The 25,825-nt window shown below is 39.4% G+C and overlaps 1 long non-coding RNA gene across 1 annotated transcript in view; it reads right to left on the reverse strand.

Moving 5' to 3' along the window:
- Positions 1–23,345: 23,345 nt before the first annotated feature.
- The window catches only part of LOC130579054 (uncharacterized), a 93,704-nt gene continuing 91,224 nt past the window's right edge, over positions 23,346–25,825 (reverse strand). The window contains exon 3 of the long non-coding RNA XR_008965944.1: positions 23,346–24,063. This is a non-coding gene — a long non-coding RNA (uncharacterized LOC130579054). The remainder of the gene's footprint in view (positions 24,064–25,825) is intronic.

Genomic DNA, 25,825 nt, shown 5'->3' on the forward strand with positions numbered 1-25,825 from the left:
GCCCTGGCAATCAATTTTCTTTTTCCCTAGGGAGTTGCACTTGGTGTTTGCTCAGCTGCTTCTGATTGTACACAGCTACTGTCATTTCTCTGAGTGGAGTGAAGCAATGCAATGAGAAATGCAGTGTTATGGGCTGGAAGATCCAGCTGCAAGGACACAAACCAGCAGTGGGCYCTGTGGGGATGGAGGTGGGATGGGAGGTCAGTGCAGTCCAAAGGCGAGTAAAAGTGCACACAATTATGGCAAATACTGMCCCATGAGCTGGCAACTCTTTCCTGGAGTTTACCTTCCCCTGGAACCAGATTTCCTGAACAATATAGATTTATGCTTGCCTATTGGCATTGCCTTATTCAGATTTCCAGGCTGGTTTATGGCCTAACAGCAAACAAGGCAGAAGTGGGAAAGTCACTTCACTTAGCACAGGCAGTTAAGATCCGTATTTTAAGTTATTCCTTAGTTCTGAATCAAATCAAGTGGGCTATCTCCAGAGAGATGATTCATAACCCTACAAATTTCAGGTATTGTACTCTATTATTGATACAACTAATAGATCCTTAAAAAGCACAGCAAAATTYAAGTCATTCATAATTTAAGTACCCAGTAAGGTAATACTGTGAAAGTGTCTAAACTCCCAACCTGGTAAATGGAGAGAAACACTTCCAAATGTCTCTTGGAGGAAGYCTTGTCTACCAAAACCTCCTACTTCCACTGCTTTACCTACCCACCTTTTGCGTGATGTGTGCTTTACTTCTCCTCCTCCTGAGGCACAAAACAATGTAGGTTTTCAAAAGCAGCAACAGTCAACAATGACCCTCACCCCAGGCTGGTCAGGTGTGTCCATTTGGATGTTGGTGGCATTCAGCTGGAGCTGAAAACAGAAATCTTCTGCATTGCATTCATCTGTCATGACCCGTGCAGAGCAGAAGGCACAGACTGAAGGGTGTCTCAGCAGCTGCCATGGGAAGATGAGACATGCAGCCCTTAATTCCACTTAATGTGCTGTACTCCTCCATAGATTAGTGGAAAATGAAGTGRTGTTATGGCTCCTTTCCTTGGGAATCAATGAGGGCACTTGGCCATGGTGTCCCTGATGGAGTAAGAACATTTGCAGTGTCAAGGATGAAATATTTAAGCTCCCATGGAAGGCACTTCAGAAACAATCTTCTRTTTACTCAATCTTATCCAGATTTCCCTCTGACTTCACAGACTGAGATTCGAGCCTAAGTGATGTCCTGAAGCACTACTCATTGGATATTTATTCCTTCCAAATCCGGTTCCACCAACAACAGGGCTTCACAGCACTTTGTTTTCTTCAGGCTGACTGGTAAATTAGCAGAGAAGAAGCTCGTGTACATACATATTACATCTATATCAATGTTGAGTAAATACATGTGTGTGTATGTATGCTGAGCAAACAAAAATGTTCCTTAATTTAATTTGCTTTTAAGGATGGAGTCCCATCCATGCTTCCATTCAGCATGCATCTATGAATTTTAAAAAAAAATTGAATTAATTATACCTTAATGGATTTTTTTCCCTCCCACAAATATTCCATTTTATGCTATATATCCTTGATTTATTTGTTGCTTCCAAAACAGCAAAATACTCACTGTTTGAACTAGTTAAAAAACTTTGTCATGTTCACAGTGGAGCCAACACTTCTTTTCAGTTTTATATTTAGCAACTATATTAGGGGTTTATTTTATTATTTCTCCAAGTAATATTGACAGTATGATATACATATTAGAGGAGATTTTTTTGTGCCAATGAAATTGAGATAAACTTGAAAATCAAGGCTTAAAGGGAAGAATAGTTTGGGATTTTTTCTAATGAGGGCAGAGAAAGTGTAAAGAGAGTAAGCTGGCCATGAACCTCAGGACAAAAYGATACTGAAGGGAGCAACCATCTATCCTCTGTACTATTGCTTTAAAAAACTCCTGAAATTCAGGATCATCAAACTTGGAAGAGTCTGGCATAAACACCAGATTTGCTTCAAGGCAAAAATGAGAAGTTTTAGTGACTTCATGCAATGTCTGACGATGATATCATATGCATCTGTTGAATTAGCCATTTTTTAATATAAAAGTTCCTAAATTATTAACTTTTTCTAAAGTGATATTTGATGGGAAAAGTAATATCCGTATGAAGTATTAAGTGTTCCTTATGAAAGAGCTGTATAAATCTGACAGAGCATAATAATTATGCTGTCAAATATAGAAGATTCCATTTTCCCTGAACTATCTAGACCACCAAATTTCAGAGACTATCACCAGGATACAAAGATTTATTTTGTCTCCAAAGGCTCAGAAGATGCTTTTGCTCAAAACACACATCTTAACAGTTAATTTTTTTTTTCTGGTACTGCTGCAGTTAGTTAGGTTTTGAGTGATGGTCCCCTGATCACAGGCAGGGAAATTTTATCTGGTGTTTATTCATTCTCATGTTATCACCCTGCCCAAGGGAAAGGATGTTTGTGGTTTGCAGAAGACAGACAAGCAGAATACCTTCACAGCATTCATCCACTCACAGGAAGAAAATCCCACATCATCTCTGGGCTGTCCCCCACAAACCCCCTGCAGAAAATTTGATTCCTTCATTTGAAGAGAGAAGTCTCTTTTTCCTGCAATAACATGTCCAGGTGATGACAGAGTTTAACCTTTTTTACTGCAAAATTTAGCTGAGTCACTGTCATGCTTATTGAAGGAGTATGAGGACAACTAAAACTCCAAGTTATTATCTGCTTTTATCCCACTAAGGAGTTAATATGTCCATCTCCACAACTCCAAATTAGACACAGATGCACTTTTATCAAGGACTGCCTAACTGGATTCCTAGATGAGTTACAGTAGCTATGGGAACTATAATTTTAAATTGTCTTGGATTTCTGCATGTTAAATTTCAGCCAGAACATTGCATTGCAGGAAATTTTTTGCATTAACTATTTTAAGAAGTTTTCCAAATCATTAATTCATTCATTTCTGTCCTTTATATCGAAATATAAATCCTTCTCCTTAAAGATTTGTCCAGAAGATTTTACTTTGTAAATGTCTTCCACTCAACTGAGTAGTAACTTGCAATYTCTTCTGAGCCATCAAGGAAATGAAAGGGACACGTGTTTAAGTGCTGGTACAAGGATYCATTCTGAGAGGAACCTGCATCATCAGTTTTAGTTCAGCAGAGCTAAATTTTACTACTTGGCCTTGCTTCTGGACATTATCAGGCTACTATTGCTAATACCACCATGAAATTAGAAGGATCTGGTAGGTTTCCAATCAAAATTTTCTTCTAGCAGACATTTAGGGCAATAAAAGAATAAGTCACTACTGTTAATGTGAAGAGACTTCACTGAAGACATGGCAGAAAGTCAATGTCTTCTCTAACTGCCCTCCAAGGACAATCTCTCCCTTACTTTCCCTAAAGATTGTTCAATTTCCATAGCCAGAGAAATCTCAGATCCTCCCTCATTATTTACCATTTCTGAGACTACAAGAGCTAACTAGTCATGAAATGCCTACTATATCCACTGCTTCCACAGTCTCTGTTTAACTTAATTGAAACAAACTCTCATTGTACATAATGTTCAAAATACCCACCTSTCACTACTGTCACAAATTATACATATCAAATAAGAAGACATTATTCACATTTTAATTTCATGTTCAGGTAAATTTAATAAACCATCTCCCTAAGATGACAGTTTGTGGGGCAATAAGGAGTCTGAATTAATCTACTTCCTGCAGAGCAAAACCACTTAAGTRTGTACACGTCATGTCAGCATTTACAAAAACCTGTCAAATTGTCAGTTCCACTAATAACTTGACAAAACAATTTATGTTTCTGGAAGTTAATAACAGGGGTTTTGGTCTCTTGGATCTTGAAATTACACTTATTTAGATTAAAAATAGCAAGATGAAACTCTCCAAACTTGCATTCAGACTTATTTAACAAAAGTTGCTGTCTTTTAAACAATTAGAATAATGGATATGCCTTCCTTCATAGTAATTCACGTAGCAATTGCCATTGCACTGTCAACAGTTCCTATTAGTAACAATAAATGGTGGAGGCCTTTTTCCTTCTATGTGGCAAATGCAAGATCATCATGAAAGCATGATAGGACACACTTTATTGCCAAGCTCTGGACAACTGGAAGGTCAAAATTTTCAACAGACAACATTTTGAGACTGTAAAATTAAGAGAAGACTTTAGTGTCCACATCAGTAGTCTGTTGCTAGAAGTCAGTATCTAAGATTGCATCTGCAGTTAAACACCTTGTTAAAACAGAGTTAATTGCCTGATCAGCCCCATTCCCAGAGTTTAAATTTATATGTCAACTYTGCCTTGGAGCATGTGAATTGTACTGCTTTAGCATGAAACCAAGCTATCCAGCAGCTAATAGGCTTTCAGCTTATGGGACACCATKAAAWTTATCCTCTGAAARCTCTCTGAAATACCTGCAAACTCTACAAACCTTGTCAGCACCATTTCCCTCTGCAGATCTACCCTTGTCTCTAGAGAACAGCTCTAAGCACAAATCCGCTGCAATGGGTTGGGTTTGTTATGGGTGCTAGTCTGGGTAAAAATGCTGCAATGTTGTCAGCTGATGAAAACCCCTTCTTGAGGCAGTGCCAGAGCAGCCTTCRTCCCATGATTGTTTAGAGTCAAAGGTGATTAAAATGTTTTGTTGCATCTGCCAAGCAACGTGAGAAAAATTATATGGGGCAGGTCCTCTGCCTGAAACTCACATCTCCATCCCACCCCTGCATCAGGGCAGACCCCAAATCTGCATTTGGGTGAGAAAATGTTAGGAGAGGTCAGCAGGCAGAGCTCCCTGTCCTGCCCATCACCACAGGCAGTGCAGTCCTTCTCCTCAATGGTCTTGCTCTTCACAGAGGGAATACACATTTGGTCGCCAGAACAAAAGAGAGACATCAGAAGTTAAATAGATGCTGAGACTTGGTAGAAAACTTGTACAACATTAATTTTAGGGACAGTTCTGCTGAAATATCACATCTTGAAGGAGGGGCAAGTATGCCTCCTTTTAATTATTAWYCTTGATAACAACARAAAGAAAAAAAAAGAGCTTTGTGGCTCAGAAGTTCATCTGTCCCTGCTGCTTGCTTTCCTACCTGAAATCAATCATGTTTGATTCCAATTATCCCCCTAGAAACCAATTGTGACAATACCAGGGGRAAGAATACACTCCTCATTAAAATCTCACCCTGAAATTAAAGTAACTTGGTTTCTCTTCTGATACTATCSTTTATCCTTGAGGTGACTTGTAGTTGATGAGGAAATTATTTTTTTCTTCCTCTTCTCTATATTTCTCTTAAAGATTATTTTTCCCATCTGAAACTTTCTTTGACAATGTTTGATTTGCCGTTTAGGGCCTTTCTGTGCTTTCCCTCCTCCTCCAGGAGGTGACAGATAATATCCATAAGGGAGATTCTCAGAGAAGTTCCACTGAAATAAAAGTTGGTAATGGAGTGGAGAGTCAAACCTGGTATTTTAATTATTTACTAAAATGCWGCAAAGAGTCCAGAGATGTGACAGCAAATGGCAGATCCAGCTGAGRAATACATGAACTGCCAAGCCACAGAATTCCCATTTTTCTGCAAATGCACTCAGTGTGATAATTATTAAACATATTGAACCCTCCCATCCATAAGCAKAGCTCTCTATAATGGGAATGTTTTAAAAGTTATCTGTGAGGCTAAAGTACATCTTTATGTCTGGCAGGATAATAGGATAAACTTCTTTTCCATTGTAGATAAAGAAGATGTGTTTTAAACTTGCCCAAGGGAAATTTCCAGCTGGCCAATTACTGCTAGTAAAGATCCCGTCTATAAAATGGAATTTCTCTAGGGTCAGCARGCTACCAAACGTGTTTTCTAAAGACCAAAAGTATGTAATTACTGAAAAGTACTTCTGGACCTTGCTGGCCGTTAGTGTTGTTAAAATTGACCATTTTTTTTTTTTGGGTAGCATATTAACAGAAACAGATGGATGGGCTCCCAAGATCTTATTACCAGAAGAGGTTCCAGTGCTTGTTGTCTTTCCACTTGGAGAAAAATGAAGAATAATAACAACAAAAAATGGAAACTCCCTTAACCAAAGAAAGTCTAAAATATACTTATGGGACTATACTGTCTGAGACTTGGAAACAGACCCCAGCTTGTGGGCAGGAGAGGGCAGAGGGAAGAGAGAGAGGCACATTTATAACCCCTTGTGTTGTAATCCACCATATCAAAAGCATGCTTGTAAATATTTTCAATCACAGCAGTGTGTTTAATGGCCTCAACTTCTTCAGAGTTAGCTTTCTCACTGCTGAGGCCACACATTGTCAAAGGGAGATCTGAATTGCAAAGTTTCCCAGCCAGAGGGTATCTCATGAGGTCTGCCAAGGGAACGGATGTGACCAGAATGTAACTAATTATTCTTATAAATACCTGCATTTTTTTGACTATTCTAACATTTCCTTAGGAGCRTTTTTGAGCAAAGCTGGAAATTTTCATTCAGATTAGTTCAAGGGCCCCCCTCAGGTAAGCCAGAACTGAATTTTCTCTGACTACTCTCTCTAAACTGACTGGCAACAAATGAAAAGACTAAGCCCCTTTTTTCTCTGTCATCCCATCTTTAAGACTCCTGGGATGCGATTCCTCACAAAAATTAAAGAATTAGGCACCACAGTCATCTGGTGAGCTAAAAAGGCAAAAGGCACCAAAAATTCATAACTGCACTAACAGCTGAACCCTGACACAGCAGACATCTTCCATATGCTCCTTCCTGCAGGCACAGGGTGGAGAGGGAATAGCTAAAAGCATCCCCTTAACCCACCTAAACCTCTCACAATCGCAGAACAAGCTGAGGGACCTCTCTTAATGCTCATGCCTGACTTCAGCACAAATCTGTGTGTATAAAAATCCATGGATAGACTGCCCAGGAGGTGGATGATGTTGGTGAAGTGATGACTGTGTGTTCTTTAACTCTTATATACCACCATCCCCACCCATCCCACCATCACAGGTAAAAATCAGCCTTCCAAGATACTTCAAATCAGACCCACAGTTTGTAAAAATTTCCCACTCACCTTCTTTCAAGTAAAAATAGAYTAAAAGATGGAGCAGCAAGAAATCAGAAATCAGCATATATATTAAGATATGATGGAACAACTCAAAAAGAAAAAAAAATTAAACATCACAGAGAAGTAAATTGTATGTCATGGTACTGCATTCAACTAATGGCCAGACAAGAATCTGCTGATGTTTTTAAAAATGCACATTAGCAATAATTTCAACWTTTTTTGCTGAATTTCCTGTAAATAACAGATTGGATGATCTTGCTCATTATAAGAATTGGTGGTGGCAACAACATTAAATACCATTTGATGTGTTTCATCAACATATCCGTGTTCTACTTTATTACTCAACCCAAAAACTTGCTCCAAGTAAAAATTCAGTTTCTTCTTCATATTCCAGAAGCTATTTTACCCCTGACGTTTTTTTTTCTTTTTTTTCTAGGACTCGTTGTTCTTGACAAATAAAATTTTAACTTTGTGAGGAATGCAAAGGCGAAATAAGTCGTATTTTGGAGGTCCTTTCATGGAGATTGAAAGATACCATTCAAAAAAAAAAAAAAAACAAAACAAAACTATTAATCTGTAGAAAAAAAGGAATGATACAAAGATTTTGAAAAGTTGCAGGTTTTTCCCTTAAAGTCCTTATTTTATAATCTCCAATTACAAGATTTCCAGCTGCATTCAAGGCAGGAGCAAACCCAAACATCATACAGAATGTAGCTTCTTATTCTAAAGCTGTGCACTCACTATCATCAAATGCTCTGGATGGATTTTGCCCTTTCAAATCCCTTCTGGGTTTCTCAGAAAGGCCAAGCTRCTTTTGAGATGAAAAATGTTGAGAAGTTTATGAAACAATTTAAACTATATGCCTGCTTGTGATTCCAGGGGAGTGCACTGAGTCACCTAAAAAATCTCTTCTGGTCCTGGTTTTACACCTTCCTATGGAAATCCCTCGTTCTCTATAAACCTGGTGGGATTCAGAAGAATCTGTCTTGGAGATCAGGATATRCTCATCAGGCTGAGAGAGATATCAGAGGAACAGGCCAGGATGTATTACATATATTGATATATTGAGATCCTTCTTAGCCAGCTAAGGTGATTATAAACATGTAATACAAATCTAATGAGCTTTAGTGATCTGGGGAGTGTCACARCAACACACAGGCTCAAATTATAACTGAGAAATGGAGTATGAAATGTATGTAAGACCACAGAAGCAATAAAGGGGAGGGAAGGAAAGAAAAAAACCCAAACTATGCATTGGCTAATCCTACCACTTGAGGGTGTAAAGCTAATTTCATCAAAAACTACTGCAAAAACAGGGTGTGAGGAACAAAGGTATCAAAGCAGAGAGTGTCCATATTATTTTATCTCACCTTGGATTGTAGGGAGAAGATCAGGTTCAGAGGCTCCTCCTGTSTCTGTGGCAGATGAATTCTGCTGATCTTCTGACAGGAGATCTACTCTGATGGGGAATGGATATGGTAAAAGAGCAAAAGGAAAAACCTTCCTCTCCAGGGTCTGTTTGAGCAGGTCCCCCTTGCAGTCAGATGAAGCTGGGGGGAATTCATYTGCTAGACATTAACCTTTTCCACCTCATGACCATATCTGGACAGAGCTTTCCATTGATACACGCTTCATTATATACAGTGCAGTTCAATTTGCTGTCTGAAGAAACAGTTAAATAACTCAAAATGAGCCAAGGATGAAGAATTGTCTCTTCTGACAAATTCAAGGACTCCTGACCAAAATTTGAGCACCACTTTGGAGTCATTGTCTAGAGTCTGGATAAATCATAGCACTGTTCCCTCAGTGGAGGAAAAAGGCATAAAACCATCTGGGAATTGTTCCATTCCTTGGCTGCTTATCTGTTCTTCAGTAGCTAAGAATTTGGCCTAAAACCTTTGTTAGAAATTACTCCCTTGCTCTTTCACAGCTCCTTTCTCTCTTTTTTTTTTCCCCAAGATGAAGCTGCAATAGGTGTTATTTGTGAAATTACAGGTTCAGAGGGATGGGAAAGGCAACCCTAATAACAATCCTTCAAGAGCAGACATGCTGATCTAATCCACACTGTTAAAAAACAAACGTTACTTGCGCATGGGAGCAATTCCTGAGGCTGTAAATGGCGAGGAAATACCTGGAGAAAATTGAGTTTAATTTGTCAGGGGAGTWATTTGTGACTTTCTTCCTGTCCATGCCAGGTGGGCAGCATTTCCTGAGTAAGTTGCTGAACACACAGTGCTGCCACCAAAAATTCATGGATGCTATTGTTTTTTTCTCCTTTTTTGGGGGGGTTTGTTTTTTGTTCATTTTTTTGTATTGTTTTTGTTTTTGTTTTTTGCTGGTTGGTTGGTTTGCTGGTTTGTTTTATTTTGTTTTGTTTWATTTKTGCTGGCACCTGCTGCTCTTGCTCCACCACTTACCTCCTGAGTCTCAAGGCTTCTTCCAACCCTTGTTTGGCACCAGCAGCTGGGACAGTGCTGCCAAAGCTCACTGGGTTTAAACAGATGTGCCAGCAGTGACTCAAGTTAATCACACCTTGCTTGTAAAGGAGRGCTCAGGAATTCATCTGCAGGCAGCATTAGCTAGACATCCACCCCACACCCTCTTGTTCTGCAAAGGAAAGGTGGGCTGGTGACCCCTCAGGGAATACAACAGATCACAGGCTGTCTCAGGTATTCCAAACTCACCTTTCAGATCACTCATTAGGGAGCACCACTCATCTGCTTCGGGGACTTGATGGAAGATTCCCGTGAGCAGATGCAGGACAGAGGAAGCTTCCACCACGCTCCATAGGAATCAGACCCCTCAGTTCATCTTTTGAGAACAGATATCTACTTTTAAACTTGTCTTTGCCAGGCTCCCTTATTCCCACCTTTCAAAGGACGCCAGTCATTCCCAGGCTGCTGGAGCTCTAGAAGGCAACGTAGTCTTTGCTCAGCACTTTGCAACGAGTCTAAATAGAAACTAGGGACAGAAACTGTCATTTTATGCAACTTAAATTGATTCCACAACCTCAGACTCCAGCTGAGGATTTAAGACAAACTCCAAATTGTACAGGCTTCTGATAGTATCATGAGAGCTGGATCCATTAAAGATGACAACCATAGGAAGATGTAAGCAAGGMCTGGAATAAAGGCAGGCAAAAACTTTATGCTTTACTGTGGAAAGTCAGAGAGAAGAGGTATTAAGGGGTTGTCAGCAGCTTTAGAAAGTGAACTGAGATATTCCTCTGTTTGCTCAAACTCTTCTGTCTCAGTTGCAATCTCTGTGCAGGGGAGACTCTTCTCTTACCATTTCCCCACTAAAATTTTACCCTGGCAATTGGTAACACAGCTTTGATATCAYCACAATTGGAATCCTGGGTTCTGCAGCCTGGCTTCCAAATTACTGTGACAGAGCAGTGACAACTGACAATTCTCTGCCTTTTAAAATGCCTCAGCCTCAGTCARTGAAAGTCAAACAAGTAGAAAATGTGTGAAGATCTGATTTCTCAGACTGATTATATATACATTTATGTGTGTGTGAGCTCCAGGCCCTTCGTGTTTAATCAAGTACAATATTAAGTGAGTTAATGAAAAAGGAGTAGTTATCTTCTGCTAATGTAATAGATCACTTGGGGACACAGAAGTATTGTGGTTACATGGAGGGACTTAGAATGAGATACTTGCTGCCAAAACAGAGGCAAAAGCAAGACAAAGCTGGTCTGCTAATTCAGAGTCACTGGAGATAAGACATTGAAGAATTMAGTTCCCATCTTTGCACCATTAAATGCCTTTCCAATTAAATTAAACCCCTTTCCTTTCCATCAGAAATGAAAAGAGTCTATTTACCAGAACTAGGRCTGAATTTCAGCCTCGTTCTTGGGCTCTGAGCTGGCAGACCAGTCTCTTCCCTTCCTTTATTTTCTTTCAAGCTTGGAGGTTTCASCACCACAGTTCACAGTGGCACAGCTGAAAACAGATGCTTAGTTCATTCACTTCTCTAAAGTGGTGGCACACCTGGGAAAATGTTTCTAGAAAGCTCCATTTCTAGGTAAATTTAATACTTGGAGGGATTGRGGAGAGGATGGAGAAGAAGGAAAACAAGCAGGCAAAGAACAAAAGTTTCTGAGGGAAATGGTAGATATAAAGTGTGAACATGTACTTGCCGGGGGTGAGGTATTTATTTATTTAGTCCAGCCATGTCAAGAAAATAGATCAGATGCTCTAACAGCTGGCAGATGAAGAGCAAGATGTTCCAGGAGCTAGCACTAATGAGCTCACAGATAATCTCACACTGGCTGGCACTGAGCTCCCCGAGTTGACAGAAGCACTGGCATTGCTACACTGAGACTCAAAGAGAAGTGAGGAAGTTATTTAAGGAAAAACAGTGGTGCAGTCACAATGTTGTGCATCATCAACAGTGCTCAACATGCGAACCATGGAAGTATTTCTCACAGTCAGTCCTATTTATGTCAGAAGCTATTAAGACTCAAAATTGAAACTGCAGAGGTTCCCCGGCCCTGTGCCTGAAAACAGCTTCTTCCATGAAAACAGCATTTTCAGAGGAGTTTTCTTTCCATTTCAGGACCAAATGAGTGACCAGGTTTCCAGCTCCCTTTAATTTGGGTRCATATAAAGTGTCAAGGCCTTCCAAAGGTCAGAGAAAGTAAAACACACACMCAAACAAAGAAAMAAAACAACAMCAAAAACARCCYTGCAAGACATGCCAAAACTGCAGCCAAGTCTATCAGTATTCTGGAACTTAAACATAAATATAATGACTAAAGATCTCTCACGGTCTAGCCTGGGGAGTTTCTCCCCTCAGGCTTCCTTTCCTCCAGACTAGCATTTCCTAATTCTGCTTCTGTTTGAAACGAGAGAGCTGTTGGGTTTGTGACAGAACCACTTTAAAAAGAAATTAGACATCTTTGGAAAGCAGAGGGCATATCACTCTTTAAATGCAAGATGTTCCAAGATGCTGCCTCTTACTTCCAGAGCACTCCCACTGGCAAGAAATCTCTGCTTTTGATTGGCACCTACCTAGCATTAAATAGGCCAAGGCACTAACAAAATTCATGAATTTACAAAGCAAAGTAAAAACCGTTTTTTTTTTTTTTTTTTTTTTTTTTGCTAGATATGAGGTTTTCATTCCAGTTCGATGCCTTACTTGATTTTAAATGAACAGAGATTTTTATACATGTGTGTATTTTAGTTGAAAGGCAGGCTATGAAGACTGCAGAGGTATCAGTAGTTGATTATAGAAATTTATTTATTCACAGCACAAATCCCACTAGGAGATGCAATCCATTTGCCAAAGAATCCTTTAAGCAGCCGTATCAAGCCACAGCTGCTCAAGAGGGGAAATTTGCAACACTTAACTACTTCAATCTAATTTCCAAAATCCCCACTATCTACAGTCTTTAAAGCCCAAGAGCATGGATTTTSTATAATTGATCTTGGTGCTGTAAGATACCTAAGTGGAGGAGCACGTTTCTCTTTTGGCTTCATGTCAGAAAAATGGAAGCTGCTGTGTTGTAATGAGAGGAGTGAAGCGATTCCTGGGATGATGGGCACAAAATTGCCTCAGCATCACAACCACAACAAGCAGGCAAAGGCAGAGGCAGGCAGAGTGGCTGCAGACAGAAAAAAAATATCTATTTAATAAAATCTGGAGGTTCAAGCAATAGACTGGAAATTTCTCTTATTATCTTTCTCCAAGAGCGTAGTAAGACGTTAGGAAGGCTCAGAAGTTGAGATTGGGCTGAGCACTCACAGTAGCTTTGGGGTGTGAAAGGGTATTACGGGTCTACAAATATCACTGTGCAAACTGGGTGTGGTTTGACTTCAACTTTTTAATTCCTGAAGTTTGAATATCAGGCACTCTCATCCCATGTAGTTCTATCAGCTTTCTAAAATACTCYATGGGTCTCCTCCAGTTTTTGGATCAAAATAGCTTTCAGGATTGTTCCCTAATAATCCTTTATAGGAAGTCACAATACTACTCTAAATTCAGGTATAAAAATTTATCCTTTRTTTTCACTTAGGGTAGTGGAAATTCACCTTACAAAAGAAAGAAGATTAGGAAATCATTGGCTTAGAAGCAGTGTGGACATGACCTTGAGGTATCAGTTGGTCTATTCCCTGATCATGTTGGAAAATTACTGGATTTACATGTGGCCTTATCTTTACAAAATGCAGTGAAGTTTCTCTAATTCGTACATCTGTCTCTCTTCAGGGGCTGGGATCACTTCTTTGGTCACCCTTAAGACTCTTTTCACTTTTCCCCAATATTCCTCAACATGTAAAGCCTAAAAGCAGAGGAAACATTAGAGCTGAGGGTTTTTTAACACACAACATTTGTTTCTCTGCATTTAGGTAAAAGCTCTCTGGAGTTTCTGGTTTATTATTCCTTCCTGTTGTTTGGTAATGCCATGGACCATAATTCTCAACTCCCGTGTCATACTTCATTTGCTCTTGCTGAATCACAGGCTTTTTTTCTTGTACACAGTTCCTCTGATTTATGAAGATCACTTTGAATTCTTCTCAGCGTCTGTGGCATCTGCAGGTTTTTTGGGTTGCATATAAGTAAGCTATACTGCCTTCATTGCAAAGATGCTAATAAAATAATTATTGATTTTAATTTATTAATAAATTACTAATAAAGTAATGAGCACTACGAGTCCTAAGGTGGCTCCCTGTGCACCCAGTGTAACACATTTRTCTAATTTAAAGAGTACCAGAGTACCACTAGCAGGTACTCTATCAGTGCAATTTTCCAATAAAAATCTTGTTCACTTTGCATAAGTTTCATTTGGATTTTTTTTTTCCTAGCTTGTTTCTTTGAATGATACAGGGACCCTGTTTGTTTGCAGGGAGTAGAGTTATTATTTCAAAGTGTTTGATAAAAGRGTGGTTTGTGTTTTCACCTAATTCAGAAAGGCACCATGCATGCAGCATCCTTAACAGGTTCCAAAGGTCAAAGGTGACTTCCTTCCCTCCTGATTCCTCTCACAAGGACAGGAGGTGACAGCAGAGCACAGTGAGGTGGTGGGAAAGCCATCAGGAATGTGTCACACTGGTACAGTAACTAGAACAGATGTGTCTCTATCTATCAGAAAAACACAGCTGCTCTGAAAAGAAATGACAGACTTTTTACAGACTAAAAAGAGATTCACAGCACAAAAAGCCCCACATCATTCAGTTGCAACCATAGAGACAGGGAGACTAATTAGAGCTAATCTAGAGCAGATTTTCCCTTTTGCAGAACAAGAAGTGCTCACGTCACTTGCAAACAAACTGGTCTTTGGTACGTGCTCTGTGTCACCCTGGGCTCTGTGCTCCCCCTGAATGCAGTAGCTGTGGCTACAACTTCTGTGGGTATAAGTGTCATTATCTCTAAGCAAGCATCACTAATTAAACCATTAAGGATCTGGTTTATTCTTTCCGAAAATTCATGTCTTTCTAACCATTCCTCCCCCCAGYTCAATTTGGTGATGTTCTTTAGCCATGTGGTGCAGTATCACAGCTCTGTGAATGTATTCCATATGAAGATTTAGATAATAAGRCAGATAAGTATTCCTCACCATGCAGGACAATCCTTTTTAATCATCCACTGGGACTTTGTCCTGTAATGCTCCACACATTTATCTTGTACAAGCAAAATATAGATGGCTAAAAAATATCCAGAAATAAAAGGTCAYATTTAGGAAGCAAGAAATATTGCTTTTCCCCCCAAGAACAACGAAGCATCTAGTAAATCCTTGGTAATGAAGAAACAATAAATTTGTGCCAGTATGCACTGGCCTTAGGAGAGGGAAAAGTTAAATTACTGCCATCTGACTTGGTGACACAATCCCCTGACAGCTGGATGAACCTTTTTTCCTGGTTGCTCATTCTCATCCTTTAGCTTCAGTGGAAGATGAATTGGGAACAAATGGAAGGTCCAAATTTGAATCCATCATTCACGAGCCCTTTTCCTGAACCAAAACCATTGGGTCACCTTCAGGATTTGTCAGCACTTGCCAGCTGGTCTGGAAACCCAGAGGTTTTGTTTGGGAGYCCCTCCACATGGCACTGCCATTGTCCTCCTGCGCTGCCCCATGTGTCCTGATGTGCTGATATCAACCATCTCTGAACAACTGTGCAAACACTGGCACACATGGCACACACTTATCCCTCAGATCTTTGCAGAAAATGGAAGAAAACCCAATCTGTAGGTGAGCAAACCCTCTCTCTCTGGTTCTGTGTGCCACAGAGTGCTGCAGCACAGAGAGGAGCAGGCACTGTGTATCTGGCTCTGCCAGAGCAACAACACTACCCATKTGTAAGCTGGGATGTCATTTGAGTTACTGTACAAATTTCCCAAGTGAATTAAACACTGTACATATCAAATATACACCCGTGCAGAAAAAAAGACAGGAAGAAAAAAAAAATTCTTTGCGCCTTCACCTAGAAGAACAGATGGATGTGTTGGAAGCAGCCTGTGGGAGTTTGTCATTTATCTCAAGTTAATAGCAAGAAATCCTCGAGGCCCATTAGAAAAATGACCTGCAATAAGGAAGATGTCATCATCAGAATTTCCTTGTCCACAGTCAGTTGTCATACCYGTTAACTTGTCTTTCCCAAGTTAAAAAGGAATTTCACCTGGTGGAAGAAAAATGCTTTGTTTGTTYCTTGTTCCATATGTAGCTGGATGTGATGAAATTGTAAGAGATTTCTAGGCAAGACAAGCCTTCCAAGAACAAAGCAAGCAATCATAACAGTGGCATTTTCTTTAACTTATGGAGTTTTTTGTAGTAGCTTTAAGACTTGATTCAGTGAACTACTAAGGCTCACCCTGCTTGTGCACAGCGTTTTCATTTCCTTGACTTTGGCCAAGGATTTACTGCACTGTGAAAGACCAAGTTATCTGAAAGAGAGTTACCTAAGGTAGGAACTTCTGTTCATTTCATCAGGGAATTATCCTTCCTGAAATATTTGCAGCTGTATTTCATCCTAATTTAGCTATCATACAGTGCATGATAGTCAATGAAATATTCCCCAGCTTTGAAAATAGATTTTTACACTTGCTCTCTCTCCACATATTTGTTTCATGCATTAGACCACCAAGCTGCCTACATAATGAACAAGAAAAGACACACAGAGTTTTTCAGAAGAAGGAAAAATACAAATTTTTTCATGATCAGACTCCCTGCCAGGCTTTGTGAATCCCATTGCATTTGAAATCATATATTATTTACAGCAGATACATCAGTCTCATTATTTTATTGGTCATGTTCTCCATTTATGTAAATTGGTCTGAATACTTAAATTCTCTGTGTGAACGAGATTCCCTGSCCTCCTTCCTCAGCCTCCATTGTGGCTGCCAAACCAATCTGTCAGTTTGCCCTGTCTTATCCTCCTGACAGACCTTACCTGCAGCTATTAAAGCCCCTGTCCTTTCTCCTCAAGGCACCACCAGGTTTCAGTGTGGAATTCCAAATAGCATCTCCCCATCACTTTGCACTCTGCAGTGGTTTGTTTTATGTCACTGCCTTCCACCATGGAACTCGTATTTTTCTGTCTCCATTGGAAATTGATTCCTGTGCTGAAGGATCCTATCTGTGTTGTCTGAAATTCCGCAAGGTGAGGGCTCACAGTCATSCTATGCTCACCCAACCCATTTGCTTTTCCTCCTCTATCATTTCCTCTGCAGACTTCCCACACAGATGAGAAAAATCTTGTGATTAGTCCCACAGTGTAAAAACTTGCCCTTTGTTATCTTGAATTTCATTCCATTTCTGTTASCTCCCTGAAGGTCACTGAGTTCATTCCAACAGTTTCCCAATGYTTCTGTGTACTGCTGTCTCCAAATTTTGTACCATCAGCGAATTCCAACAGCACCAAAGTCCCTGATGTAAATATTACACAAAGCTGAGCCTAAAAACAGTTGTCAACTAACTTGGTTAGGAGCCTACTTCCAGTCCAAACCTTCCTCATTCAATAATATTCTCTTTTATCCAGTTCTTCTTTCATTTTTCAACACTATCTTCTTTTTAATTCACAAGTCCTCAYGTAGTCCTACACCAAATGCTTTAATGAAGAAGAAAAATTAGATCTGCTTTTTGCTTGTATAGAGGAATGATTATATTAAAAAAAATTACATTTTCTTAGCATKAACCAAATTTTAGCAAACGTAGGTTGTGTGTTGTTCTGATTGTTGTTTAAATCCAGGCTTTTTTTTTGTGATTTCTTTTTTCTCTAAATATGTCCTAGACCTCTATACAGAACTGGGATCAATTCAGGTAGCTAGACATTTAATTCAGTGTCAACAGCTATGCCATTCATAAAAAGGAATATCCAGTCCATAGCAATTTCTTAACTTACCATCATCTCTGTTTCATTTATTATGAAGATGGTTGATGTCTCTTCATGATATTATCTTGTATATTATGCTACATTATTGTTATTCAATAAAGAGTAAGGTGAGGTTTAGTTTTATTTGGTTTTTTTTTAATGAGGGTTGAACTGGTTTAGAGTATATCTCCCTGGTTTCTGCAATGGAATACATTGCCATGTGGAATTTCAGTCTCTTTCTATTTTGGGGGGAAAAGGAGAGATTTGCCAATTAAAAAAGGGAAATCAAAACAAAGAAGACACAAAGGTAATTGGGTCTTGAATTAGTGCAAATTAATAAGATTTCCAGTGATCTGACTAGTTTCACTTTTTTCCTCAAAAAAATTGTAATCAAACAACAGTGTAGATTTTTGTTCATGCTTTATTTCTGTTATTATTTTATGTTCTATTGTTCTACATTAGACTTTCCATATAAAAAGAAAAGCATATTTATATTCCATGGAATATTTATTCAGTAGAATAAACCAAAATCCAAATCAATGGGTATTCTTCAATCTGGTAATCAAGACAAATCAAAAAACTACAATACAGAAAAATTATTTTACAGGAACTACAGGAGCTCAACAAAAATGTGCAAGTCATTGCAAAGGTAACAAAGAAGCAACTTATTTTGGACAGGGAATCTCTCCTCATTYAGATACAACAAACCCATACTTTCAATGTGTCTCTGCTATTGTATCATTAATTATTCCATGACTTATGGTCATGTGAAGATTTCCATACCAAAGAGTTATGGATATGTCCAATAGAGCTTAGCAGAAATTACTTTTCAAGTAGTTTCACTGGTGGCAACAGGCTTGTGAATCAAAAGTATCCTTGCAGTTCAAGTGGAAAACATTTCAGATTTGTCCTTCATTTTACCTAGAAAATAAAATTAGCACTCAAAATCACAGTGCATCCAGTGGCAAGACTCCCATGATGAAATTAAAAAGATACCAGCAAGCAAATCAGAGGCATCTAACCTGTTTTTAAAAGCAATAAAAATAAATCCTCATCTCCACAAAAGAAGAGGCCTGAAAGATAACCTGCCTCAAAGATGACCTTCAAAGAGAGAAAAGAAACCAAACCGGAGAATAAGTGCAAGTGCTGAATGCCCCCAATAAACAAGACTTGCAGAGGTTATTCTGAATATAGATTGGTATAAATTAAGCTTTAAACAACTGTTTATAGTCCTTGCAAAATCAGTTCCTGATTTACCATTTTTACAAACAGCTAAGGTAAATTACATTTAATCTTGATGTGGAGAGATTCACAAAGCTCTGGGGTTTAAAACAGAATGTTGTAAAATGCTCACATAACTTACCAGCACAATGGTCTTGTAATATRTCTGCGTGGAGTTTCTGMAKAGCTTAAGTGTCTGTCATGCAAATKAAAATGGTCATTTGAAGAGAGGTAATAGAACTGATTGCTGATGCCAGCCTTTGGTAGCCTTTGTGGATTTAGACAATAMCAGGCTGTTCTCTAAAGGTTCTGAATTTAAAGAGTAATGAAGGTGAGGTGTTAAAGCTCAGAAGGGAACAGAAAAGTCTACCTAAAATTAGGCTTTGATACTGAGAAATTCATATATGTGTATATACATACACACTTGCACATTTATATGTTTACATATATAAATTCATTGTTTCCTCTCCTCAATACATTTGAATCCTTTAAATAAAATCCTATTTAAATACAGCACTGAACAAAAACAGTAGCTGAGACCATGAGAAATAGAAAAGGMGGGGCACTGGTATCAAAAGCACAATATAAGCAAAGTGAATAGGTTATTGCAAGCTAAGGTAAACTGCAGGCGTTTCTTTCATCCTCCTGATTCCTCTTTTGTTTGGCCAGCTAAAAATGTACTCTAAAAATATCATAAAAACTTCCACTCTGACAGCCTATGTGATCTATGCTCTCATTGAACTATTCAGCTGGGTTTAAGGGTGGGACATTTTCCAGGGACATTACTGTTCTTTCAGAAACAGGGTTCCTTCCTTTGCTGAATCCTTTTTCTTTTTTCCTCTAGCTCAGACAGGCAATAGAGAAAAAGATCAACATGAAGACAACTCATTTCTTCCTTTAGGTGTGAGAAAAGATGAGGGAAAGGCCTGGATGAATTGTTCCCTTTGCTGCTGCTGCTGTGGAACAGATATCTTATAATTAGAGATCGATAATATCACAGGCTGAAACGATGGATTGGTGGGTGTTTTACAAATATGGAAAAAGCAGGTTCATCTAAAGCTTTTGTATTCATGGAATAAGTTGTTCTGCCTAATCTAGGAAGGGGCAGAGAGGGACAGTGAGACAGTCTGACCCTCTGAATGGCTTACAGGATTGCCAGTCCCCTCAATTACCCTGCTCACATATGGGGAGCTCAAAGAAATGTAACACATAATAATATGATTGTCTCTCATTCAGTCCAGGAAGATCATTATCTCCCGAGTTAATAGTACAATATTTAACCCAGCAGAGTGTATTTAGAGTTGCTATTAAACAACAATATTGAGCTAAGCAATAACCAGCCCTTGTCTCAGCTATTTATGACTCCATGGATATATTATATGCATCACTGGCCTCTCTCCTGGCATCTGTAAACTCTTCTGACTGGTTAAATGTTCCAGCATTGACACTGGGAGCAGCAATCACTACACGCCGATTCGCTGCTAATGAAGGAAACAGATCCAAGASCTAGGGTCACCTTCCTTTATCCACAAAGCATTCTAATTTTTCTAAAACAAGGTTTATCTGATAGGAAGAGAGGAGGAGGGGGAGGGAGGAGAGTTCTGCTGGTTTCATTGTACTGGTCTGAAAGAAAAGAAAGATAAACAGATAATCATTTCTCTGACTCCGAGGTACACGAGCCCTCCCCTGTTACTTACGCCTGCAAAGGCAGGAAAAATTGAAGTGTACGAGGCAGAGCCTTGGTGCTTCTTCATCTTGAGTCAGGCCACATTCTGTGAAAGCCCTGCTAGAAGCTTCTATCTACATTTAAACACCATTTTTTTGACTCTTGTGCTACAAAGCAGATGATAAAAAACTCATCAGATGATCTCCTCCCAAAAACCAAAGACAGCTGCCCTTCTGTGTTCCTTCRCATTGATTACTTACAGTCCCCAGCACTGGCAGGCAAACTGGTTGTCAATATTGCCTGGTGGGCTCTCCCATCACCTTTCTGAAGGAATTCTTYGTTGTAAACTGTGAATATCAAAATCTTGAAGAGTGTGGTTATCCTCCTCAAGCTAGAGAAGTATAAAACCCTCTGATCCCCATGAGGGAGCCACACTGATATGCAGTTTAGATGGACTCCTAGATGGTGTAGGAATGATTTTACTTCCTTAGTTTCCCCTCTACTCAAGGCAAATGTGTTCTTTTCCCCTTCTCTGTTTCTGAAATGTCGTGTTGTCAGGTCAGTGCTAAATACCAGTCACGCTCCCCACGCAGGCAGCCATATTTCAGCAGGAAGGGCGGATGAGATTCCTTCGTCACGAAGTACCACATATACAAACAAATCAATGAAGAAGTGAGTCAAGAAGAGTTCAGGAACACATATATTAGTGCTAAGCTGACAAGCTCTAGCACAGAAAGCTCGCTTTTAATTCTCTCCCCTTCCTTGTGTCGCCATAAACAGCCCCAGTCCCACCCACAGCCCAATCCTTCACAGCAGTGATTAAAGTAAGAGATCTTTCCTTGAGCAACCTGCTGCTGAGGGTACCATGGAAATGGCAGATACAGGAATCTCAGCTGCCATCCTCCTAATGAAAGGCTGTAGTGATGACAAAMACAGGCAAATTCATTATGGAAATGAGTGTTTATTCCTGATATGGATGCTAAATAGATCCCTTGTTTTATCTCATCTCCTCCTGCCTGCCCTAGAAAGTTCCATGATCTGCTCATCTGCAACAGGGCAAAACCTCCACTGGCAGATACTGTGCAGCAAATGTAGTTGATTAGTGTGGAAAGACATCATTTGGATGTTCATTGCACTGAGGATGGAGATATGAGCACATGGAGAAGGGAAAAAGCCATTGAAACAGACGATGAGAGGACACTGCAAGGAAAGGCTGGGAACCAAAGGGCCAGTGATGATCCTGCAGYCTCAGAGTCTTGATAGTGTTAAAGGCAACACTTCACCTAGGAATTCCTCTACTTAGCTCAATAACTTCTGGAGTGGTTAAAACTCCCCCTCTTAGAAAGAAATCTCATTGCAATTTAAACACTACAAGCAGTGGAAAACCTTTCTCTTCCTCTGAGCCAGTCAGCCAATGTTGTTAATTATTTCTGCCGTTAAGAAAACAAATGTATCAGAAACAAAAAAAAATATCTTATTTGTAATTTTAATTCATCTCGTTTCAGTTTTCAGCTACTGTTTCTTGTTATGACTATGTGAAATTAATGAGCACTTTCCCATCCCTGCACTTTATAYTAGATATCCCCACTGGAGACAGTTAAAGAATGTGATGAGGTTACCTTTTAACCTTATTATAGACAGAGGCAGCAGAATCTCTCCTGTGATGCCTCCCCATTCACTTCTTAATGCTGAACTTCAGGGACCACTTCTACAAGTGAGGAAGCAATTTATTCTCTTTGACAATGCAGGGCTCTCCTGGGTGATTCTGCAATAAGTGCAGAAATGGTGGCTGTTCTCAGACACGGAGATCTGCAGTACAGGCAAAGGCTGAAACCACCTTCTCAATTTTATTTACCTCAACATTTAACTTGTTGAAAAAACTTTTCCATGCTCAGGTCACAGAAATCCTTTAGCCTACACAGGAAGATCCATGCCTCAGCTCTCACATGTCTTGTCCAGCCATTCCCCTGCAGTATTTGTCGAAGGAAAACAGACTTTGGAAATTATGTGAATGGAGAGTGAAAGTGCAGGGGACACAGGGCAAGAAGAGTCGAGCTGCAAACCTCAACACTTAGGTTCCTTTTCCTCCTTTTACAATCAGGACACCTCGACTAAGAAATATAAAAATTGCACAGGATCAACCCATAAAATTAGGCATATAAAATACTGTCAGAGGAATGTGAGCTGTCAGTCTTGCTCATTTTAAATAAGTTTACAATGTAAAATTACATCCTTAGTCTGCAAAACAGATTGCACTGAACACTGGGAATACCAAACACATCAGAGGGTGAAATTAGCTTAGTGGGTTGATTGGTTGTTTTTTTCTTTCCTATTTTCCATTTTCTGTAGCCTCCCCTCAAGGTAAATTTTTTTTTCCAATTCCTTTTTTTTTTTCTTAAATCTCACCAATATTGTCCTACTTGCACTGTGACTGAATTCTGTCAATGGTTCAGAGGACGATGTAAAGACATGTTGGTAAAAGTCTTCAAGCACTTCTCTTTAGAATTTCTTATTTTTCAYCTTTTCTTTTTTGGAGTTATCCCTATAACATCTGCCCACAAGATACTTTTCAGCTACTACAAACAGGAAGCACCTTTAATGCAGTRTTTGTGTTTGACTCTAGAGCTTCTTACCACCAGAAGAGAATCTGCTTTAAGTCCATGGTGATTTAAGGGCATCARGCTCATCAACTGTGAAAGGAAATTAGCTCTTTCTTATGACTTTTACAGCTTCACCTGCTCCCAAGGAAAGACATTGTGCTGTACCCAGGGACACCAGCAAGAGCCCTTTGCTAAAACAGGGTGGAGCAATTTAAAATCAAATAAAGAAGCAAATAGTACCCATGCATGGATTTCTGCAGACTTGCAGCATTCCAGGTCACGATGTGGAATAGCCCCTTATCCTGTGACTACCTGTCTGTTAAATATCAGACCTAAACTCCTAATTGCACCACAATTATAATGCAATTACTTGTGTGGTAAATCACTGCAAAGTCCACCCAACAGTAGTGGGACAAGCAGTGGAATTCAGGACAAAAAGACATAAAATTCTCCAAAGCAGGGTAGTTAACTCAGCCCTTGCAGCTCTYTAGTGAAGACATGGATTTCCTAAACACACCAAAGGTAGGATTCACACACCACTGAAGCTCTGTAAAACCACATAGAAATTATACATCTAATCCTGACATCAAAATTTCCTTCCAAAACAGGAACATAAAATAGGTGGRTTGAAAAGGCATGTGATTTTCATAGGGCAGAGAAGGATCCTAGCTAACAAAACTGCTTTAGAGACATATATTTTTGTTTAAATTACAGAGAAATACACATTGTTGTCAATTATTTACATCTCACACTCACTTCTCATCCTGTGAAAGGGATTTTACTAAAGAAAGAGTCATAGATTAGCAAATAATTAACACAAACTTAAAAGGGAGCCAACATTTGACAGCCATGGTACRCTCTACCTTTCCCAAGAACAAGCATTTAATCATGGATATCAATCATTCAAGTCATTATAATCCCTAGTACTATGCTAAGAAACCATAGCTAAAAGGAAGAAAATTAATTATTTCAGCACTTGTGACTTAGACAAAATGTTCCAAAGCTAACATCGTGGGAGAAGCTTCACAACTGCTCGAATATGTCTCTCCACAGTTCTCAATAAAATCTCGAGTGAAGGCGCGGGATGGGAAGTCCTTAATAATTTCTGTGRTCTTGATTGGCATTGATTTCTCATCCAGCTAAGAGCTGTTCGTTTCCACAGGGAGTAGGAATGACATCAACCTGAGAGAGCAAATGAAGCTAAAATTAGGCAATTTTTAGCTTGTTTCTGTAAAACCCAATAATTGACAGGAGCATTACTCATCACAGCATCTGAGGAGAAAGTCTCCTGAGAGCAATCCTTTTTTTTTTTTTTTGCTTCTTCTCAAAAACCACATATGTTTCCTTTCATTCTTTCCTGTGGGCATAAGGCATCAGAAAGGAATAGAGTTTCTTAGACATGTTAATAGTTTAAATGTGCTGTACACTTGGATACGAAATCATCAACTCCAAGTAACGGTAAGCAGACTGTGCACATCCAGAGATGGTGAGAGAACGTGGGGAATTGCTTTGGAGCCATCTCCAGGAGGAAAGAAAACTTCAGTGGACACCCCAGGATGATGCACAAGTATGTAGGTGTGAAGGAGCAAGGCAATGCAATCCAGCCACGTGGAACTGATGTAACGTCTCCTGAAACATTGGTGTCACAAAGCCAACTTCATGAGCTAACAGGAGAAGAGCCTGACCTGAAAACATAATTGATACTGAGGGTTAACCCAAATTAAACCAAAAGATTTTCAATGGGTCTTGGTCTCTTTTCCACCCAACTTCTAGAAGATGTTTAGCTGCCATTTGGGTGCAACCGTGGGTGATTCCCCTAAAGATCCTGGACCTCAGAAACGAAAGGCAGGCTTTGGATGGAGCCTGCTGAGCTCTGAAACAATTCACCACTACTCGATGACCTGGAAGAAAAGGAATAACAAATCTGGCCTGGCTGAACTGTGCAGCTCATGGTTTGTTTGCAGAAAGCACTCACTTTTCCCTGTGAATGAGATGAACTTGTGACCTGTTCTGTATCAACCGAACATTTCAATTCATCTGGAAGTCAGAAGGGATTATCAGCTATAGCTCAACTCTCAAACTGTACATGGCTTGCAATTAGATGGAGTAGATGCACAGGGTCTGTTGCAGTTCTTGGCATTTGTAATCTTCCCAAGTMCTCATTGCAGGGTAAAAATCCAAATAATCCAAGGCAAGAGTTTAACCRGAAAAACTACACACACATTTTATTATTCAGTTACTTTTCCAATTGTTCTTTTACTCTATTTCTATCTGTTGGATGACACAAAGGAAACAGGTCCAGGGGTGATTTCATTCAGATTTGACCCATTCTGATTCTTCCAGTGATACAGATAAAATCATTTAATTCCTTAATTAACAAACCAATAAAGGGCCTAACTTTGCAGATACATCATATTCTGGTGATGAAAGATTTGTAGAACTTAATCTAATGTGTCATGGTTTCTCCCTTGACCTCAACTCATCCAGTTGCTCTTCTTTCCATTCTCCAAGGCTCTCTTCCTCTTTACTGAGAGGCTGGAAAGGTGCAAATAATAAACAAATCACTTACAAAATATAATGATTTGGCTCCTGCTCTKTCCTCATCTGTACTGATGTGGATTGTGCCAGTCTGAATCTGACATCTCAGTAACTTCACAAACTGAAGATCAAAGGGAGAGGGACTCATCCACTGCAGACAGACTGACAAATAAATGCTRTTGGGTTTGTAGATGTGGGGTTCAATGAATTGCTGTGTCTGGCCTGCTCTGTACCTATGTGAAGTTAAGCATTCTAGTAAGCTGCTAATTTTCAGAATGTCCAAGGAAGTTTATGGAGAAATATTAAGTAAAAAACTACCCCATTTTAAGACCTCCCAGAAAGAACATCCGGAACAGACTTGCTTCTTTTTCAATCAAAAGCTTAAGATTTTCAATACSCAAGATAC

Source organism: Malurus melanocephalus, unplaced genomic scaffold, assembly GCF_030028575.1.
Source record: "Malurus melanocephalus ecotype Western Australia unplaced genomic scaffold, MMel_1.1 scaffold_252, whole genome shotgun sequence".
Classification (NCBI taxonomy): domain Eukaryota; kingdom Metazoa; phylum Chordata; class Aves; order Passeriformes; family Maluridae; genus Malurus; species Malurus melanocephalus.